This window comes from Pseudopipra pipra, chromosome 1, assembly GCF_036250125.1.
Source record: "Pseudopipra pipra isolate bDixPip1 chromosome 1, bDixPip1.hap1, whole genome shotgun sequence".
NCBI lineage: Eukaryota > Metazoa > Chordata > Aves > Passeriformes > Pipridae > Pseudopipra > Pseudopipra pipra.
This window is the reverse complement of record NC_087549.1, coordinates 46,090,693-46,109,076: the sequence shown is the minus strand read 5'-3', so window position 1 is coordinate 46,109,076 and position 18,384 is coordinate 46,090,693. Positions and strand designations below refer to the sequence as shown.

The 18,384-nt window shown below is 41.0% G+C and overlaps 1 protein-coding gene across 4 annotated transcripts in view; it reads right to left on the bottom strand.

The window, feature by feature from the left end:
- CHST9 (carbohydrate sulfotransferase 9) overlaps window positions 1-6,661 on the bottom strand; it is an 86,607-nt gene extending 79,946 nt beyond the window's left edge. Inside the window, exons 1-3 of one of the 4 annotated variants that reach the window (XM_064654588.1) lie at window positions 6,467-6,661; window positions 5,658-5,797; window positions 5,461-5,562 (exon numbers count right to left, since the gene is read on the bottom strand). The gene's annotated coding sequence lies outside the window, so the exon portion shown is untranslated. Of the gene's footprint in view, window positions 1-3,760; window positions 3,869-5,460; window positions 5,563-5,657; window positions 6,329-6,466 lie in introns of those variants that run through there. The other 3 variants (XM_064654599.1, XM_064654580.1, XM_064654569.1) reach the window with 3 other exon arrangements.
- Between the last annotated feature and the right edge of the window lie 11,723 nt (window positions 6,662-18,384).

The window sequence follows — 18,384 nt, the reverse complement described above, 5'->3', positions numbered from 1 at the left end:
AAGAGATGGAGGTTGTTTTCCGTTTTTATTCTTCACCAGAGACTGTGTAAACAGCACACTATATACAAGCTGGAACTCTTACAAGACACTACTTTCAATGCTTCTATTTCTGTTCACAGCCTCAATGCTTTTTCTACCCCCGTATGAATTCCAAGCTGAAGTGTTTCTTGAAGTACCTGAAAAGACAATTTCACTTCCACAACACCAAACATTACCCGCTGCTGTAACAGAAGGAGGTGATGACCCAAACGAGATCATCAAGTGTCACACCAGTACACCACCAGCACACCACTCTGCCTGCCAACCTTCACAGCTGAGAAGCTACAATAACCAGCTGGAGCCTCTCAGGAGCCTGCAGTAACCCCCACAACACAACAACTTCGCTTGCAGTGCCTCAACATCAGTTCAGCCTGTGCATCGAGGAGTCATACTCTGATGTTTACCGTCAAATATGAACCTAAGGTGAGTTTTTCAGGGTTACAGAATGTCAGCATGAGAATATATCAGTAACGCAGCAGAAAAGGAATTAGTGGATCATCTTTTTACTCAGTTATTTTGCAACATGGAGAAGGACCTGTCAGGAACTCAATTCTTGCCACTAAGTTTAAGGAAAATGAGCTCAAATGTAAAAACTTATAAAAAAGATTACTTTCTTGCACACCAGTGGGCCCAGAAAAAATAATTTACCTGATACTCCGCACCTGACACAAAGGGTTCATGAAATTCAGTTTATAACATCAGAACATAGAAGACACTATGTATCACTAAAAAGACAACTCCTTAACCTGAATGAGAATGTCTTCACTTTGAAAGCGCATTATTAGGTGTTGAAGAGCAGGTGTTGAAACTGGCCTCACAGCAAATGTGTTAAAATTCAATATAATGCACACCCTTGTAAGTGCACATCTGACAGAAGAGTCTGGTGAACTACTTAAGCAATGCTTAAGGAACCATTAGTCAAAGAATCAACAAGTGCAAACCTCTTGTTTCACTGTAGACAAAAGCTGTGTTGTTCACGTAACAGGACATTGGCAACATCTACATTAGGAAAAAAATTAAAACCAGCAAATAAATAAGATGTGAGGATCTGAATAAGTATCTTTGAAATAAAGTATTTAAATTGGAAAGCAAGAATCAATTTCTTTTGAAAAAGGTTGTTTGGGATTCACAAGTTTCTCTCATAATAGAAAAGTAAGCAATCTGGACCGACACAATGACAGTGGCATGCTCCAAATAAGCCTGCTTTTGTGGTTTTGTCACTTTCTTCCATCTCCGACCACACAAAACTCCCAAATTTTCAGCCCTTCTTTCTGAAAAGTGTCCTTGAGGAGGGGCAAGAAGAGCTTTTCAGGCCACATAGATGATGCTGAAAGTAAATTATCTCAGACCACATCTCCACAAACATTTCTGACACACGTAGGCTGGCACTGCTGCACTCTCCAGTCACTTGCTCTCATGACCCCTGACTGCCCAGCTCTTGCCACTCTTGCCATGAGGGCTTACACATCTGTTCATTAACATTCTTCTGAACGTTCATCCAGCTAAACAGATGGATGGATAGCTCATCCAGCTAAAAACTGCCCCAGGAAAAGGAATGGGGACCTTACTGACCAAGGAAGTCAGGAAACACTAGTTTAATCAAATTACAGCTCCCAAAGGATTTACCCAAGGAATAGCACTGACGCTTTTTCCTTTAGCAGTAGCAGCTACTGCATGCATCCATGACACATGATAGCACAGGATACACAGCTGACCTTGCCCAGACACCATCATGGTTGCATCCAGCACCATCTACGAGACCTGAAAGGTGATGATGCAGATGCACAGTAAAATCAGGAGCACTTCCTAATAATTTAACCTGACAATAAGAAAACAGATGTTCTTCTACTAGGTAGTTTTGGTTTTGAGCGGACAGAAGTTCCTAAAAGGAAACAGCAGTTCCAGGTGCCTTTTTTTTTTTTAAACTACTGAACATACCCTAAAGCCAATTCACTTCGCCATCACTACAATTATCTATATATCAAGAACTTACATGCTGCTTGCAATTAGTTTAATATATTTAAATTTAATTTATATGAAACTGTGTTCTTTGTTTATATGTTGGCTAAGTTTTAAGGTTAGTTTTAAGGTTAGTTTTAAACAAGAGTAACACTACTTTTAATTAAGACTACCTATTTTAGCACAGGTCAGACTCTAAATACATCAAAGCCATCCAAACTCTGAAGCTATTCTGCTACCTTATAAGATTTTAAAGGCTTTTCAGCTTGAATAAGTAGTTTAATTTATTTAACACAGTGATTTGTAACCCACATATGAAAAAATTATAGTGACATTTAAAAAAGTCTGTGTGTATGAGTCTTCTATCAGAACTTGAAAAATGGTTGCACAACATTGACAAATTTGCTCCTTTGGTATTAAAAAGCAACACTTATGGATAACACTCTCAGGCATCCTGGAAAAGAGGAAATACCTGCAAATATTCTTTAATCAAGATAAATGCTTTCTTGAGGCTGTAAAGAGCCAACAAGCAATTACTTTCAACCTAGGTATTTTCAAAAGGGACCAGCTGTATGCAGAGGTTCAGCATCCCTACTTATGCTGTGAATCCTGCTTTGCTACCAATCATGGGCAACATGGCTCCACTGGGGGGTATCTTGACCATCCTGCTGGATGGGATTCTTGCTACAGGGAAACTAACATGGCCCTCCCTTGCTACAGGGAAACTAATGCTGTGACCCTCTCGTCTATGCTGAACTAGATTCTTGCTTTTGCCCAACCTCACCCCCATCTCTTTTGGGTGTATGGAGCCAATGTCCCATCTGTTTCAACTCAAGCTTTCACAGAAAATGTCATAGTGACCCATGCAACCTTTTGAGTATTGGAGAGAGATTACTACATACTAATCTTATCCACCATGGACAAACAGTTAATCTGGCAGAAAATAGCACTACATGCCTTAGAAGACAAACACAGACTCCTTTGCAGCAAAAATGTAGAAATTTAACAAGTCTATCGTCATTCACTTCTGAGGCCAAATTGTTAAATGTCTGTCAAATATTAAGGGTTTTGAGAATGCACATTCCACTGACATAAAATCCTTGCATTTTTCCCATTGTGTATGGGTTCAAAGAGGCACATTCCTGTACAGAGCCAACACAAGCAATTGAAATAGCACAGCCACCCAAAAAGGGGGAAGAGTCTGCCTCCTGCTTTTGGCATGATTCTTCATTTCAGTACATCATCCACCTTTTTCTTCCTGGCAAGCAAATATACCTGCAGCTGAGGAGAGGCACCCCAGCTCTCAGGTGCCATTGCTGGCTTCTTCCTATTCTAGACCACACAAAATCAATGGCATCTGGTCACAGGATGTTTGTTTAACTTTAGATTTCCTTGCCACTGTGACCCTCACCATCATCTAGTTCCAAAATCAAGGACGTATAAAAGTAAAACATTAGATTGCCTCAACCTATTTAGAAATCTTCCTTTTAAATTCCTGTTCACCTTTTTTTCCTTCACCTGAAAAAAAAAATAATCAAGAAGCATGGTTAACCAGCAGAATACAGATGAAAAAAATCCAGACACTCTTTATAATGGTCAAAGCATTCATATTACTGTGGGATACCACAAATTCCCACCCACTCAGTATCTCCTTAGACACAACTGAATTAATGAAAGAAAAATGAGAAAAAGGACACAGAAAGTTACTGTAACCGCATGTACATTTTTTTTTCTTTTTTTTATTCCCTTTGTCCTTCCTTACCTCAAGAAGCACTACATTTTCTGATACCTCCACTGGAGTTATCACAAGAGAAGTTTTGTACCGAGGAATGTTCTGCTGGACACTGGCCCAGGCTACTTTCAGCCCAGTCTGTGGAAGGAGGTAAGGATATCTTTTCACTTCAACGCTTCCCCTCCTCCCTCACTTCTCATCTGTTATCTTGTGTCCTACTTCACATACAGGTGATCCTTCAGGATCATCTTTCCACTGTCCACATCTCAACTTTCTGGCTTCGCAACAACTAGCACAAGGCACGGCTCCAGCTCTTAACAATGCTTGCACAGTTCCTCATATCAGGTAGTGCTGCTTTTTGTTCTGGTTTATTCCAAAGGTTGCTAGAAATATACATACAATATATGCCATTTTCTATCTCCAGCAAGTTACACTGAATATTATGGTTGGGTGAAGTCAAAGGCCCTACAGAAATTTGGTATAAGTGAGTAGGGAAATCGAGATAATCCAACTCAGTGTTGCTGAGAAAGTTTGTAAAAATTAAAAAAACACAACCAACCAACCAAACAAAAAAATCCTCACCAAACCCCCTCATAAAAACCCCAACCAAAAATCACCCCAAACCAAACCAAAATTCACATAATGTAGCCCTTCCTGTCTATAAGAATCTACTGGGGAGATACAGACAGGGCAGTGGGGAGATACCCAGCATCCAGGCCCACTGGTACATCAGTCCTGCTGACACCTCAACACTTCTGCACCTGAAGAGCTGCTTATAAGAATGCTGTGTCAAAGTGTAACTGAAGACACCATCTGGCCTGCACAACTTTTATCGCTGGCAATAAAAGAAGATTACTACCTACAAACATTGCAAATCAAGTTAAGAGAATTTTGCTGAGAGTTCCATAAGACACAAATAATGAAATATTTTTTTTATGAAATACGTAGGGATTTCTTTTCAAAGGAGAGAGCTATTTTTATCAAAGTGAGCATCTTTCACTCACCCACTGATAATCCTGAAACAATAAAGCCGCTTCAAAAAAATAGAGCTCCAAAATTTAAAATTTCAACTGCAGTCAGGAAATTCCATACATCAACATCACCAAAGTAACTTCCCACCTAGCCAACTTGTACATATTTAACATTTTTCAACTTCCCTCTCCCTCATTACATAGCAGACTTCAATGTTGTTATAGCAATTAAGTTTTATTATTAATACACTTTACAGCATACAACATATTGTACAAAATTAATAACATGGCAAAGAAAATATGGTTTGCATTTGATTTCACCATTTTAAGCTATTAACGTCACTAGTTCCTCATTATCCTTTCCATATATTTTAAAAGAAAAAAACTCCTTTTAATGAAGTAATGGATGTAAACAAGACTCATTTTAGTAGAGGCATATATTTGTTACTCATGCCATTAAAACTTTCCATAGGAATTGTACTAGGTGACTGAAAGCAATCCATAGCACCTGCATTGCTTCTGAGAACATGCACACCACTTACCTGGTTCTGCACCTCGACCATAAATCCTATTAAACTTCAGGCCATATTAGTATAAAGCACACAGCAACTTGCCTCAGACACTTGTAGTTTAATTTAAAGCTGCAGTTCTAAACAAACAAAAGTTATACTTGTGTTAATAACAGATAAATGCCAACTTGTCCTATCCATGGGTATGGAGGTTAACACACCAGCATCGTGGAAAGTTTTGGTTACTTACAGAAAACAGAGAAGACACCAAAAGCATCGGGATCTGGAGCTTCACCACTTCACCAGAATATTCAGTTCTAAGAGCTTCACTCTACAGCTGCCGGACATCTCACTTAGAAAGGGAAAAATCATTATTATTCTTAGTAACAGTTCCCAGTCAGGACTGAGGGACCTCAGCAGACAAAGTTTGACATGCTTAGCTCTTACCTGTCTGAAGCACTGCTGGAAGACAGTGAGCAGTCCCACATGGAAGACACCTGGATTCTGGGAAAAGAGAAACAGGGCTCACGAGACAGCAACTTGATGGCTCTCAGTCTTCTAGCAGGATTGGAGGTGGGCTTTTCCCCCTCTTTTAGAATGGGGAAGATTAGGAGAAGGACTGTGTCAAAGCAAGATCTTCCCTTTTTTTGAACTGGTGAAATGATTCGTCTTGTTTATGGACTGCAGTGAACCCAGGTGTTCTCAGCATGCCAATAAGACTCGCAGCCTGCCCCAGTCATCCACTCTACTGCTATAAAACGCACAGGCAACACCAGTCCATTTTTTTATTTTGGAGACGAGCCACGAATTCCCGGCGTGTGACGGAGCGGGGAGGCGCGGGGGCGTGAGGAGTCAGCAGAAAAGTTGGTGGGTGCGCGGAGCGCAGCCCAGCGCGGAGCCGCAGCGGGGGCTCTGCGACCTCCGCAACTTCGGGGGACGAGCCGCAGCCCCCTCGGGGACGGTCCCGGCGCTGCAGCCCCTCGCCACGGCCGCGCCAGAGGGTCGAGGCTGACACGGCCGAGGCTCGCCCGCCCCCCTAGACCGCTCCGCGCTGAACGCACCGGGGCGGCCGCACTGCCGCCGCCGCCCCCCGCTCCCGTTCCCGCCGGCAAAACTCCCGGCGCCCCGGGGCTGGGCGGTGCCGGCGGGGGAGCGGCTGCTGGCGGGGCCGGGGAGGTGATCCCGCAGCAAGCCCACTCACCCACCTACCCTCCGTCCCCCTCGTCCCCCGTGAGTGCCCCGCGGCTGCACCTCACCTGCCCGCTGCTCCCGCCGCTCCCGGGAAGCGCCTCCCCAGCGGCGCCTACACACTAACTTTCCTTGCCAAACTTTGGGGCCGGGCGGGCTGGGGAGGTGTCCCCGCCGGCACGGGACCCCCCAGGCCCGGCGGGCGGATCCCCGCGGGGGCAGGTGAGTCCCGCCCCGCACAGCCCGTGTGATGGCGAGGGCAGCCGCGCTCCCTCCCTTGTCACCCGGAGCCCGGAGCCGAAGAGCTTTGCTGGCAGGTTTTTGTGTGCTGTTACAAATCCACGGGTAACTCTCCCTGTGTTAGCATATAAATATGTCTAAGCTGCCAGGTAAAGGCAAGTCATAGCTTTAATTAGCTATTAAAAAAAGGTAGTGTAGAAACTTTATTGTCGTCTGTGGGAAACGGGATGACAGAGAGAAATATTTAAATAGGGCTTATTAGAGCGTCGTGTGTGCCTTGCAAAAATTATCAGCTTATTGTGACAATAGACCAGCCATACAGATAAATGACATCATCTCTCTTTAACGGGAATGTCACTTTTCTTACATTTCCTCGAGGAAGCCCTTGAAGAAATAGCTCTGGCTGTTGTTAAGGGGGGGTGAGCACAGAAGAGTTCTGACTTTCCAAAGCTGTGCTCAAACCACTTCTATCCATCTCTCGTTTAGGCATTTCACTGCAGTGCTGTGTCCCTAGAATTACCCCAGCATGCACTTCTGAAATGTACCCTGATTCATTGCCCCATTGCTCACTTACGGCATAAGGCCTTTTTTTGGAGTAACTGTAATGTAACCTTCATGTTTTTACAGCATCTTTTACCCTAACAAATCTCAAATCATCTCACACACTGTTAGAGTCAGCACACGGGGATCACTTCTCCAACCAGTGAAGCACAATCACCGTCAGCGTGAAGCTGAATGTCGTCCACCAGCTGAAGACAAATGTTTCAGAGCAAAGAGTAGAAAGCTGGGTGCTGCTCAGATTTCCAGGAGGGTTTAAGCAGAGTGTAATTACCCCTTCCAGAGCTTAGATGTTCATTGAAAAGTGCTCCAGGATCTGTAACAGCCATAGGCAGCCACAATCTGTGCTCAGGAGTGTTTGCTTGGATTTCCAATCCAAGTGCTAAGCCATCCTGCTCCTGCTTAGTTTGGGTTGTGTGAATACATATAACCTCACCCTGGTGCTATTAATTTTCTCTTTTATCTCACTTAAGTGCCTCCCTAGTCACAGTCGATTATAGAGGCTGCCAGCTCAGAGTAGACCCAGGGAGCAAACATTTTTCCTTTAAAGCCAACCATGGATCCATTTGAAAGTTCTAATGAGTAAAGACTATCCCTCAAACCTGTAGCTTGACTGTCTTCCTACTAGAAATAAAAGAGGAGGAAAGACAGAGGGAAGCAAAATATGGCTGCTGTTCGTTATAGAGTTGAGGAGCATGTTTCCCCTTTTAGACAACCTGGCAGGCATGTGATACTATGTTAACCATATGCCTTAACAAAAAAATGCAACCTCATATTTAAATTACAGGTCTACTAGTCCTTGATGGCCAATGAGATTTTAGAGAAAAACAACATGCTTACTGAATTTTAGTTTCTTGAGGTAATACACTCAGAAGATTGTAATGAAGGTCACTGAAGCTTCTAATGATATACAGATTAACCTTCTGAGTATTGTAGATTTAATTTCACTCAATAAGTACATTTTGTGAACATATTTCTTCAGATTGATCTGTTCAGATTGTACCCATCAACCAATTAAAGTTATATATAACACTGAAAAGATTAGATGTCTTGATTTTTATTTTTCTTCATTTAAAGGAATAAATTAATTGCTTTGGGATAAAGCCAAGTCTTATTCTACAATTTAAAAAAAAAAACAAACAAAAAAAACCCCAGAAAACCAGACCAGTGTGTTAAGCTTGTATAATACTTGTTCCACCACAGACTCTTCCAGTGCAGAGGGCATATTCCAGCTATGGATATAAGAATCTTTACTAGATTAAAAATTCAATATTCAGGTGAAACTAGACACTGGATTAGGAAGCTCATCAACTACATAAATGTAACCAGCACCTTCTGAAGCTTGACATGTAGTAAAAAAGAAACAAATTACAAAAGGGTGACGGCAGTCTGTCTGTGTCAGCAGGGCTGGTGCGGAGCCAGCGGCTACATCAGAAACTCTATTCTTGGCAGGTTTCTGCACGTTTCCTGTGAATTTTGGTAGACAAGCAGCTCAATAGTTAAAGTAGCAGCACCATCATCTGAAAGCAGTGAGACAACAGCCAGGTGGTGGTGCCTTCTCAAAGGAACAGAAGTGGTCAGCGCAGTTAGAGAAGAAAGATAACAAGTCATGAATTGAAACTGAAACTGGCCAAAAATCGGAGGTCAATTTGCTGAAATAAATTCACCTTTACTATACAATAAGATTAATTTTAGCTCTTTACACGTTTCCTGTGTAGATTTTCAGGGACAACCATGGAGGAAAGTTTGGTGTGGAGGGTAGGTCACAGTAACCCACGCTCACAGCTGCTTCTCCGTGAACTGCTAGTGCATCCTGTGTAAGGACCCTAAATCCCCTGTGGGTGCTCAGATCATGGGACAGAAACCACAAGTATTATTGCTCTGAGCTCTTAAGACCCTCCCTCCCCTTGCTGAATTTTCCACCCAGCCTAGGTTTCCATTTGACATTTTTCAAAGTTTACTGCAAAGTTAGCTCAGCTAGCTAGCCTACACAGATACACACATTTCAAGGAGTCAGAAGTTGGTATTCTCACATTGAAAGAAAAATTTAATATAAAACCCATATTTCAAGTAGCATCTGTGACAAAACTGTGCCTGTTTGGCCTGATCTTCTTCCAAAGGGGAAGGATTAGACCTTCAGAGAATTTTTTAGATTAGCCAAATTAATTCCAAGTTCCATTATTGTTTACTGCACTGAATTTTGGGACGAGCTACACTGGCGCAGTTTCAGTGCCGTGTGCTATATATCAGTACAGAGCCAATTAGACAAACCTTTGGTGATTAAAAGCATTTTATCATTATGAAGGTGTCTTTTACTCCAGGGTATAAACCATTCAGCAAGTAGTTTCATTTTATTTCTTTGAGCTTTTTTAATTTTCAGCTAATTAGCTAGAAATGCACCACCTACAACATGCTCCTTTCCTAGGCTACGAGGGTAACATTTGCCTCTACCAAGCATTGCTGTGGGGCATTTGCTTTGTTCTTTAAAAAAACTGCTAGCAACTAGGTATAACATTTATTTGCTCAGTATCTGGCATGCTGGTGTGATTATCAAAGCCTTTCTAAACAAGTTGTGTGCTCATTCAAAAATATTAGGCAATTCAAAGTCTGTTGTTCTTCAGCTATTACAAAGTTTTGTTTTTAAGAAATCTCTGAAAACTTTCTTAAACACTTCGATGAGTTAACAGTGAAGCTGTTTTATCCTAGTGGGCTCCCATTCCCAGAGGATGGCCAGAAGTAAGCAGTAGCTGCCAATTTTTTTTTTTATTCTGAAGTTTGGTGCGTTATCTTACTCCAGTTCTAAAATATTTTTCAAATGGCAGCTGCTATTCAGTTAAGATTAACTCCCCTTTCTCTTACTGCCTCTGCCCTATCTCTGGATGACTAGGGTTTGTGTGAGTACTCATGCTATTATATGATGAATTTATATCTTAGAGTGATGTATACCCAGTTTTACAGGCTCTATGCATGGAGGTTTTCAAGACAAGACTGGATAGAGCCCTGAGCAATCTGGCTTGACGCCGTGGCTGGTCTAGTAATGTGTTGGAGGTTGGACTATAGGTTTCCTGGGATCACATCCTATGTGAGTAGTCCCATGCTATCTTCCTAGATAGCCCACATGGAAATCAAGAGGTCACACTTTCACCAAAATGGTCTCATCTCACTACAAAAATGAGATTTGAAGACTGCTACCCTTCACAGAATCACAGACCACAAATGAATGAACGAGGTCCTTAGCTAGCGTCAGAAGGCTTTCTGTTGAAATGTGGTTTGTAAAGCAAGTGAAAAGTTCCTCTGAAAAAAAGTCTTTTTTTGATACTTTTTGGACTGTGTTTGCAAAAGCTATGTAACATTGCAATTTCTAGTTTGTCTGGTCCTAGAGAAGAGGAAACATTCACCTTTGTTCTGCCAAATAATACTTGATTATGGTACCTCCTGGAAAAGAATGAGCTATTGTATCAGAGTAGCAAGCTGGGAGACAGTTTCTTTGGTGTTTCAGTTATTGGCATTACAGTGCCCCCACAAAATTAATTGTAAATTTCTTAACTGTCTGATCTAAATGCTTTAAAAGCATCCATAAAGATCTTGGACGGTATGTTCTTCATGCTTGTCTTTCAATTTTGACTGAAGGGATGCTAGCAGATCGTCTCTATCCTTACCATGGAGTCCGGAGTTCTCAGCTATGACTAACTGCTCTTAGGCATTACACAGAAAAACCCAAACCAAAACCCCTCATAGAGCAATTTTACTATCTTTTACATGTCTACGGAATGTCAGAGAAGTAAAATCTGCATATTGCACTTTGGTCTCAACACATCCTCTGAATGTGAGACAAATAACATTGTCTTACTCCCAACAGCAGTCTTGATAGTAAAAAGTTCTGCACTAATTCAACGTCTGCTGACAAGCTGTCTATATAAATTGACAGAGAAGCAAACTGTTACATGAAACTGAGGATGCCTCCAAAGTGATTCACAATCTGTTGAAACAGGCCACCATACCATTAAATATGTAATTCCAGTGTTCTTGGTCCTCTTCCATCCTAAAATAAAAAGCAGGAATATGATGACATGACAGTCTGGCAGCTGTTCTGAAGTACAGATAAAGGAGAATTGAATGACATAAAACAGTATAGGCTTCTCTTAGCCAGTCAGCATTGTACTATTTGTTGAATACTTGCAGTGCTTATTAGAACCAATGGAGGTATTTTGAACCCATTCTGACAGCTTGGATTCAAACATTGAGGAAATTATGACATTATGGTATTCATATGTGCCAGAAAAAAATGAAGTTACTGAGAAATTCTGGAGCAAATAAAGGTGGAAAGTAGAATAAGTACTAGGCAGACTGACAACCCTAATATACAAGAGATAGAAAAAGAACTACAGATTAAAAAAAAAAAATTAAAAATCTAATGTGGGCAGTAGTCCCAAGTGTTTGATCATCATGTAGTGGTTCACACATGGCCAAGTGTCAGTACTGCCCTATGCCTTTGCACTCCCACAAAGTACTTTTAGAGTGGTAGTCTAAGGAAAATCAGGTCAAATATTTTATACTGGATGTAGGATGCATGCTGACTAGCCTAAGATGTAGAAGCAATTTGGCTCCTCATCACACACTTCCTTTTAGCTAGAAGCTGAGATACATAAAAAAACAAAAGACAGTTTTTGAGGGGTTAACCCAAGAGGGTTAATGTATTATGGCCTGTTTTATGCCAAAAAATGTTCTCACAGCTGGGATTTTTAGATGAAGATATTTCACTGAGACAATGGTTATTGCTCTGGTGAGACATCTTTTAGCTATAAACTCTTAGTCGAATTACTATGCTAATGCTACTACTGGCAGTATTTGATGGAGTTGACCATCATGTGGTATTCTTTAACATGAGATCAAGCAGTGTGGATAAACCTGTGCATCTCATTCTCTTAACCCTTCTCCTAGCCAGATCATTGTTTGGAATTGTATGTGCTCCTGGTTCTGGGAACATCCTCGTATATTTAAAGCTCTTTGTTAAGACCAGGATGGATTTGGGAGTCAGCAGCATGTATGGGCAATAAAACTCCGAATCTTCATAATACCATGATCAAGCTTTCCAAACACTAAAGTGCTTAACTTTACACACTAAATGGAAGAGAAGTCTGGGAAAACTAAACATGCCTCTAATGTTGGGCTGCTCAAAGAGAAAGAGATATGAAAGAGCTGTCTCAACTTAGACTTGGAACTAGGCTTAGAGGAATTCTGTAAACAGAGGTGATGGCAGAAAGTTCTCTAGCTGAGGGCATTTCCCTCCTGTCATATACCCACAGCCATTTTTCCTGCCTTCAGGCTCCACTGCTGCAAAATGCAGTAGAAAAAAAGTGTAAGTGAACACCATGTTGGAGCCCCAGGATCATAAAATCCTAACACATCTCAGAGGATTCCTGCTAATTTCCCTTGGCTCAGCTCAGCTCAACTGTATATAAACCATGCTCTCCAGGATTTGGCTTAGTTTCTAGTAATTAGGTTTCACAGGAAGGTTTTTCTTTATATTTTGGAAACTTTTTCTCATAACCAATATAGTTTTCCCCTGTTGATTTCATACCCTTTTCTTCTTGCTCTTTTCCCAAAGAACACAGGATTGTTCATTACCTCTGTGGTAACCTCTTACATGGTAAATCACTGCTTTCTACTGAGGAAACCATAGCTCAGAGCAGATTGTTCCCTTAATAGGAAGCAATCATCCTTTACCCTATGTTTGAATTCTGCAATGAATTTATCTCACTCATTAATTCTGTGTAAGCCACCTTCTTTCTGTCTCTATCTCATTGTAACCTGCTGAACAAAGGTGACTTTCTCAAGGATGCTTTAAATGACCCATTCTCCTGGCCAGGACTTTTTTTAGGCTTGTGACTACTACATCTTTTCCAGATGGTATCATAATTTTCCACCCTTCCACCTTTAGAATTAAATGTAAGAATACTCGATAAGTAACTTGGGACAGATCATGAAGTGCCACAAATAGACTCAGGCAGTGCTTTCATTGCTGAGGCTGTTATTTCACATCTGGAGAGGGGAATATGATCTATCACCCTGTATTGGGCTTGCATGGCAATATTGATGGGGTGAGGAGAGGACTGGCTTCTGGGAGAAGTTGCTAAAAGCTTTCCCCATGTCTGAGAGAGCCAATGCCAGTTTGCTCCAACGCAGACTGCTGCAGCCCATGGCTGACCCGTCAGCAGTGGTGGTAGAGCCTCTGGGATAACAGAGTTAAGAAGGGGAAAAAAGTTGCTGCACAGAAGCAGATTGCAGCCAGAAAAGAGAAAAGTAAATATATGTGAAAGAAACAACTCTGCAGACATCAAGGTCAGGGAAGAAGGAGGGGAAGGCGGTGCTCCAGCTGCTGGAGCAGCTCGTGGTGCAGACCATTGTGGTTCATGATGGATCAGAGATCCACCTGCAGCCCATGGAGGACCCCACACCACAGAGCAGGCTCTGGAGCCAGCTCCTCACAGGACCTGTGGAACAATGGAGAGGAGCCCACACTGGAGCAGGTTTGCTGGCAGGACTTGTAACCCTGAGGGGCATATTCTGAAGTGCCTTTCCTAGTACACACCTCATTTGGGCTGCACAAATGGATTGGTTGTTTATACTTATTTTAAGCATTTTTTTTTTTTAAATGTGTGCTTGGGAATTTAATATAATTTTGGAAATGGAAAAGCATTAAATTTTTTTTTTAATTTTTGGGATTATCCTAATTGCTATGGGAAAACAGCTAAAGAATAAACAAAGCAGCCTGTTATTCTCTTGTTTACTTTATAAATAAATGTTCTGCTTCGTAATTACCCCTTTAAAGCTAAATGCTTGGGTACAAAATATGTTGTTTAGGAAAACTCTACACTTATCATGGCAAATATTTGACAGTACTTGGAGAACTAAAGTACAGACAGAACTATTTATTACATTGTTTATAAACTGTGAAGTTCCTGGTAGGTAGAACTGGACATCTTTCTATTTGAACGTTAGACAGGAACAGAAACTGCAAGAAATGTGGGCCCTGTACACACACAGGTACATCCTTAACCTAAGATTTGTGAGTTGTCATCAAACTGTTTTTTGCTCATATACATCAAGGTCAAAACGTGTTTAAGTCTGTATGCATACATGGTGTATTTGTATTAAACTCTTTTGATTTATAAATATATCTGTATGTTCCTTTGTTTCAGATTTGCAAGTCATCTGAAAAGAGATGAGTTTACAAGACCAATTGAAACTTCCAGCAGTGAATAAAAGTAGCAGAAATTTTGTTTGTTTTCCTTAATCTCAAATTGGTGTGAGGTACACAGTTGCTGCTTATGTCAGTGTAATAACACTGACTGCCAAGTTACATTTTCAAAAGCAAGTAAATTGAAATAGTCAGGATTTTCAGGATCATCTATTGTGGACCCCCCCCCCCCCCATATGTCAGGTAGATACAAGGCAACCAATATTAGCAAATCTCATTGACACCCTGCTTTCAGAGGTCCGTACACAACACAGAAGCACACACATTCTCTCACTACAGTTTGGATTTATTAACCTAGAAGTTCAGAGCTCCACAACATTGTGGAGCTTGACTCCTATTGTGTCTGCAGCCAGAGTTTTCACCTGCAATCGTTCTTCTTGCATCCAGGACCTACAGAAAATTAGTGTCGTATCCTTTCTTTCAGGGGAAGTAGCTAGCCAGCTGCTGGTTGCCAGCTGTGAAACAACAGATTTTACAAAGGACTGTCCCAAAACTCTCAGCAGGGACTAACAAGATGGAAAATTCAGGCTCCCACTGAGTCACCAGTACTACTATCACCAACTGCCAATCTACATTGGGAAGGCGAGAGAAGGGATGTTTTCGTGAATGAATTGATTAATTAATTCATTAATGAATTAATGAATTAGTGATGAATTAAGTGATATTTAGCAAATGAGATAGGGGTAGTTCATCTTTTCTTTCCAACTGTCTGGAAACATGTTTTTAGAGTATATTTTTTAATATAAGGGTAATTTATCCTCTATAGGAGGTCAGAGTAAATGAGTTAGCAGTTTGCTCAGGCCCTTGTCCGCAGCAAGTGTATGCATAGTGCTGTAATTCTATTCTGGGTCTGCAGTGTATAATTACAATTTCCATTCTGCCACCCTACCAGCAAAATGAGGCCTCTCATTTTTCTGCATCAGATCATGGTTTGCAATTGATGGATCGACTTCAAATAAAATGTATGAATTCACCTTATACCATAAATGTATCTTGTATTCAGCACCTGCCTTTATCATGCTGCATTCTGTAGCAGCTGCCTGTAAAGATTACAGTGTATAGAAAAAGAGACTTCTAAGCTGTAAAAGAGGACAGAATGCAATCCTTTAAGAAGACGATGATAGCATGAAACCTGGTCTTTTTCAATAAATGAATTACAACACCTTTCAGGTATTACACTTGTCCCTGAACATCCTTTTTCATTTCTGCATTGTTATGTTCACACTTTCTGCTTCACTAAGGTCTTTTCTTCCCCTGTCTTAGCGTCAGAAAGCCAGAACCACCACCATTACCTCTATCATCGCCACCACCAATAATTTGACAGCAAAAGCTGCTATATCAACTACATGCAATTTAATATCCTGAAGTGAACAGATAAAATGAGTTCTCCATCTTTTTACGTATAGCAGCTTTGGTTATATGGGTAGGTTGAATATTCAGACAAAATGGCTTTCTTCTAGTCAACAGGACCAAAAAGACTGATACTTCATAACACACAATTTCCCTCTAAATGAGAGAAATACACACTTTTTCATTTGAGGTTACGTTAATCACTGATCAGAGCAGGTCAACAAATTTCACATTTCTGGTTTCCACTGCCTACAGTGATCTTGTAAATCAGTGTAAATATTTTCAAGTATTTACACACAGCTATTGCAAAACCTGCGGGGAACACACGTCATGGCAGAAGCAGCAGCTTATGTTGCTGGGAGAATGAGATCCTGTTGCCAACCAGCAGCTTCTAGTGGGCACGGGTAATGCATTTTGTTCTGGCATGTCCGTGCTCTCTTGCATGAGCATGCTGCCAAAAACTTTGTGTTGAGAATCCTGAAGGTAACAGTGGCTGTGGCTCACTGTCATTACCCAACCCAATGCCCTCCTCCATATTCATAGAGACCGAGTCGATTTTTCCACACACACTCTGACAGCCACTGCAATTCCTTGATACTTCCTCATTAAGAGCATCTAGATCTTTATCTGTCTCTTCCAGGACTGTTTCATAGAGGGAGTGTAAGTTGAGCTGATGCTATGCTATTCAGAATTTCCCTTTAGCTGTTGTCAGTCCCTTGCTCAAGTAGCGAAGCAGGAGATCCTCAGGCTGTCTCCAATGAGACAGTGGCTAGCCAGGAAGCCAGTGGAAAAAGTCTAGAGCTTCCCACTACATGTAACAATCAAATGTTATGTGCTTGATAGAACTGCAACAGAAAAGGTATTTTATCTGTGAGTAACTAACCCCATATTTAGCCATACCTTTGTAAATCTGCAGGGACTCTTCCAAGACTGATGGTACAGCTTTATGGTTACCTCATTTAGCACCGCTGTGCTCAGGAGGGCAGTGTCTCTATCCAAGGGTTAAGGTACATAAAAAACACTTCAGGAGCCTGAGAAAGAAAATTAGTGTGTGAACAAGAAAACCTGAGGAAGGAATGATGAAATTAATTACCAGACCAATGGAAAAACAAAGAAGCATGAAGAAAAACAATTAGTAGTTGAAAATGCTCTTGAGTCCAGTAACCTAGGAGAATGCATTGAGTTAGTAATGGTGGTTGCTGTCACTTAAGGCAATTATTGGATATCACGTAAACCTTTTTTCAAACAAAGACAGAATTGTTTATGTTTTAGGAAACAGACATCAATAGTGAAATTAAATATCTGAATGAATGCAGGAACATGTTCTAATAAAACATGAAGGAAGTAATCAGGGAAGATTATCAGTCTCGTTGGCCTGATATTTAGCAGTGATAAAAAAAGAAAGCTTGGTGCCAATGTACTTTCTTTTTTTGCAAGCTAAGCCTATCTAGTGTGATATTAAATGGCAGAGACTCATAAAGAGTTTAAGAGCTTCTCTTCAGGACAGGGCTGAAGACACGCACAAAACTGAGATTTACACTAGATTATTAAAATGGTTACTCTTAATGCCAAACCAGGGCATCCTGGGATCAGCAATAATTTCCCATGATTGCACAGACTAGCCTCTAGTCACATAGTTGACCTGAATTGAAGTTTGATGAGTTTCAAAGCAGTGAGGCTTTCTACTTTGGTCTAAAAGAGAGCAAGAGTTGACTAGCCCAGGACAGAAATTCAGCACCCACTTCCAACCCACTGATCTTTTTTTGCTGTCCCAAGGGTCAAAAAATGGTTTATGGTGGTGCCCAGCTACAAAATTTTGCCTCTGTCTGGAGGTCCCTGGTACAGATTCCCAAGAGAGCCGAAAAGAAGGTCACTGCTTGCAATTAAAACCTTACTCTGTATACTGGGTGCAAATAACACCCAGCGACAGAGTACAATCTCTGCCTGCTACTATAGCTCAACAGATGGGGTAGCTGCTAAGCTTAGCTTGCAGGATTGAGAAATGGATTTTTTGTTTTATAAGCAAGACCATGTGCAGATGAACTGAGGATCACCTACAGATCACAGAAATAAAATCTATTACTTAGCAATTTTTTAGGTCAACATACTACGTCAGTCTCTTCTCTCATCTTTTTCCGCTTATATTATTCCAGAAACTTGTTAGCTTGCTTTTCTCTCTTGCTTCAGAGCTGAATTCCAGCAACTGAAGTTGGTGGACCCTGGTCAGAGTGCTTCCCAAATTTATTAATGCTCCTCATTGATGAGATGGCTAGAGATAGCTTAAGAGAGCTAGTACAATATAATTGCATGTGATTTCACTTTTTCTTTTATATTTTTGTTATAATTCTTAATGTTCATAATTTATAAAGTAGCTGAAGCCAGGTAGTAAAATATATTTGTGTGTAATTTCACATTGTTTTTTTGTGCTTTTATGTAGGTAGGATTTGTATCAACCCCCAAAAATAAACCATAGAAGCTTGTGTCAAAATTTGTGTCAAAGCTTCACTGGGAAGCTTTGATGAAAACATCTGCTTCTCAATACATTCCCCCTGAAATCTCAGAAGGCTATTTTAACAG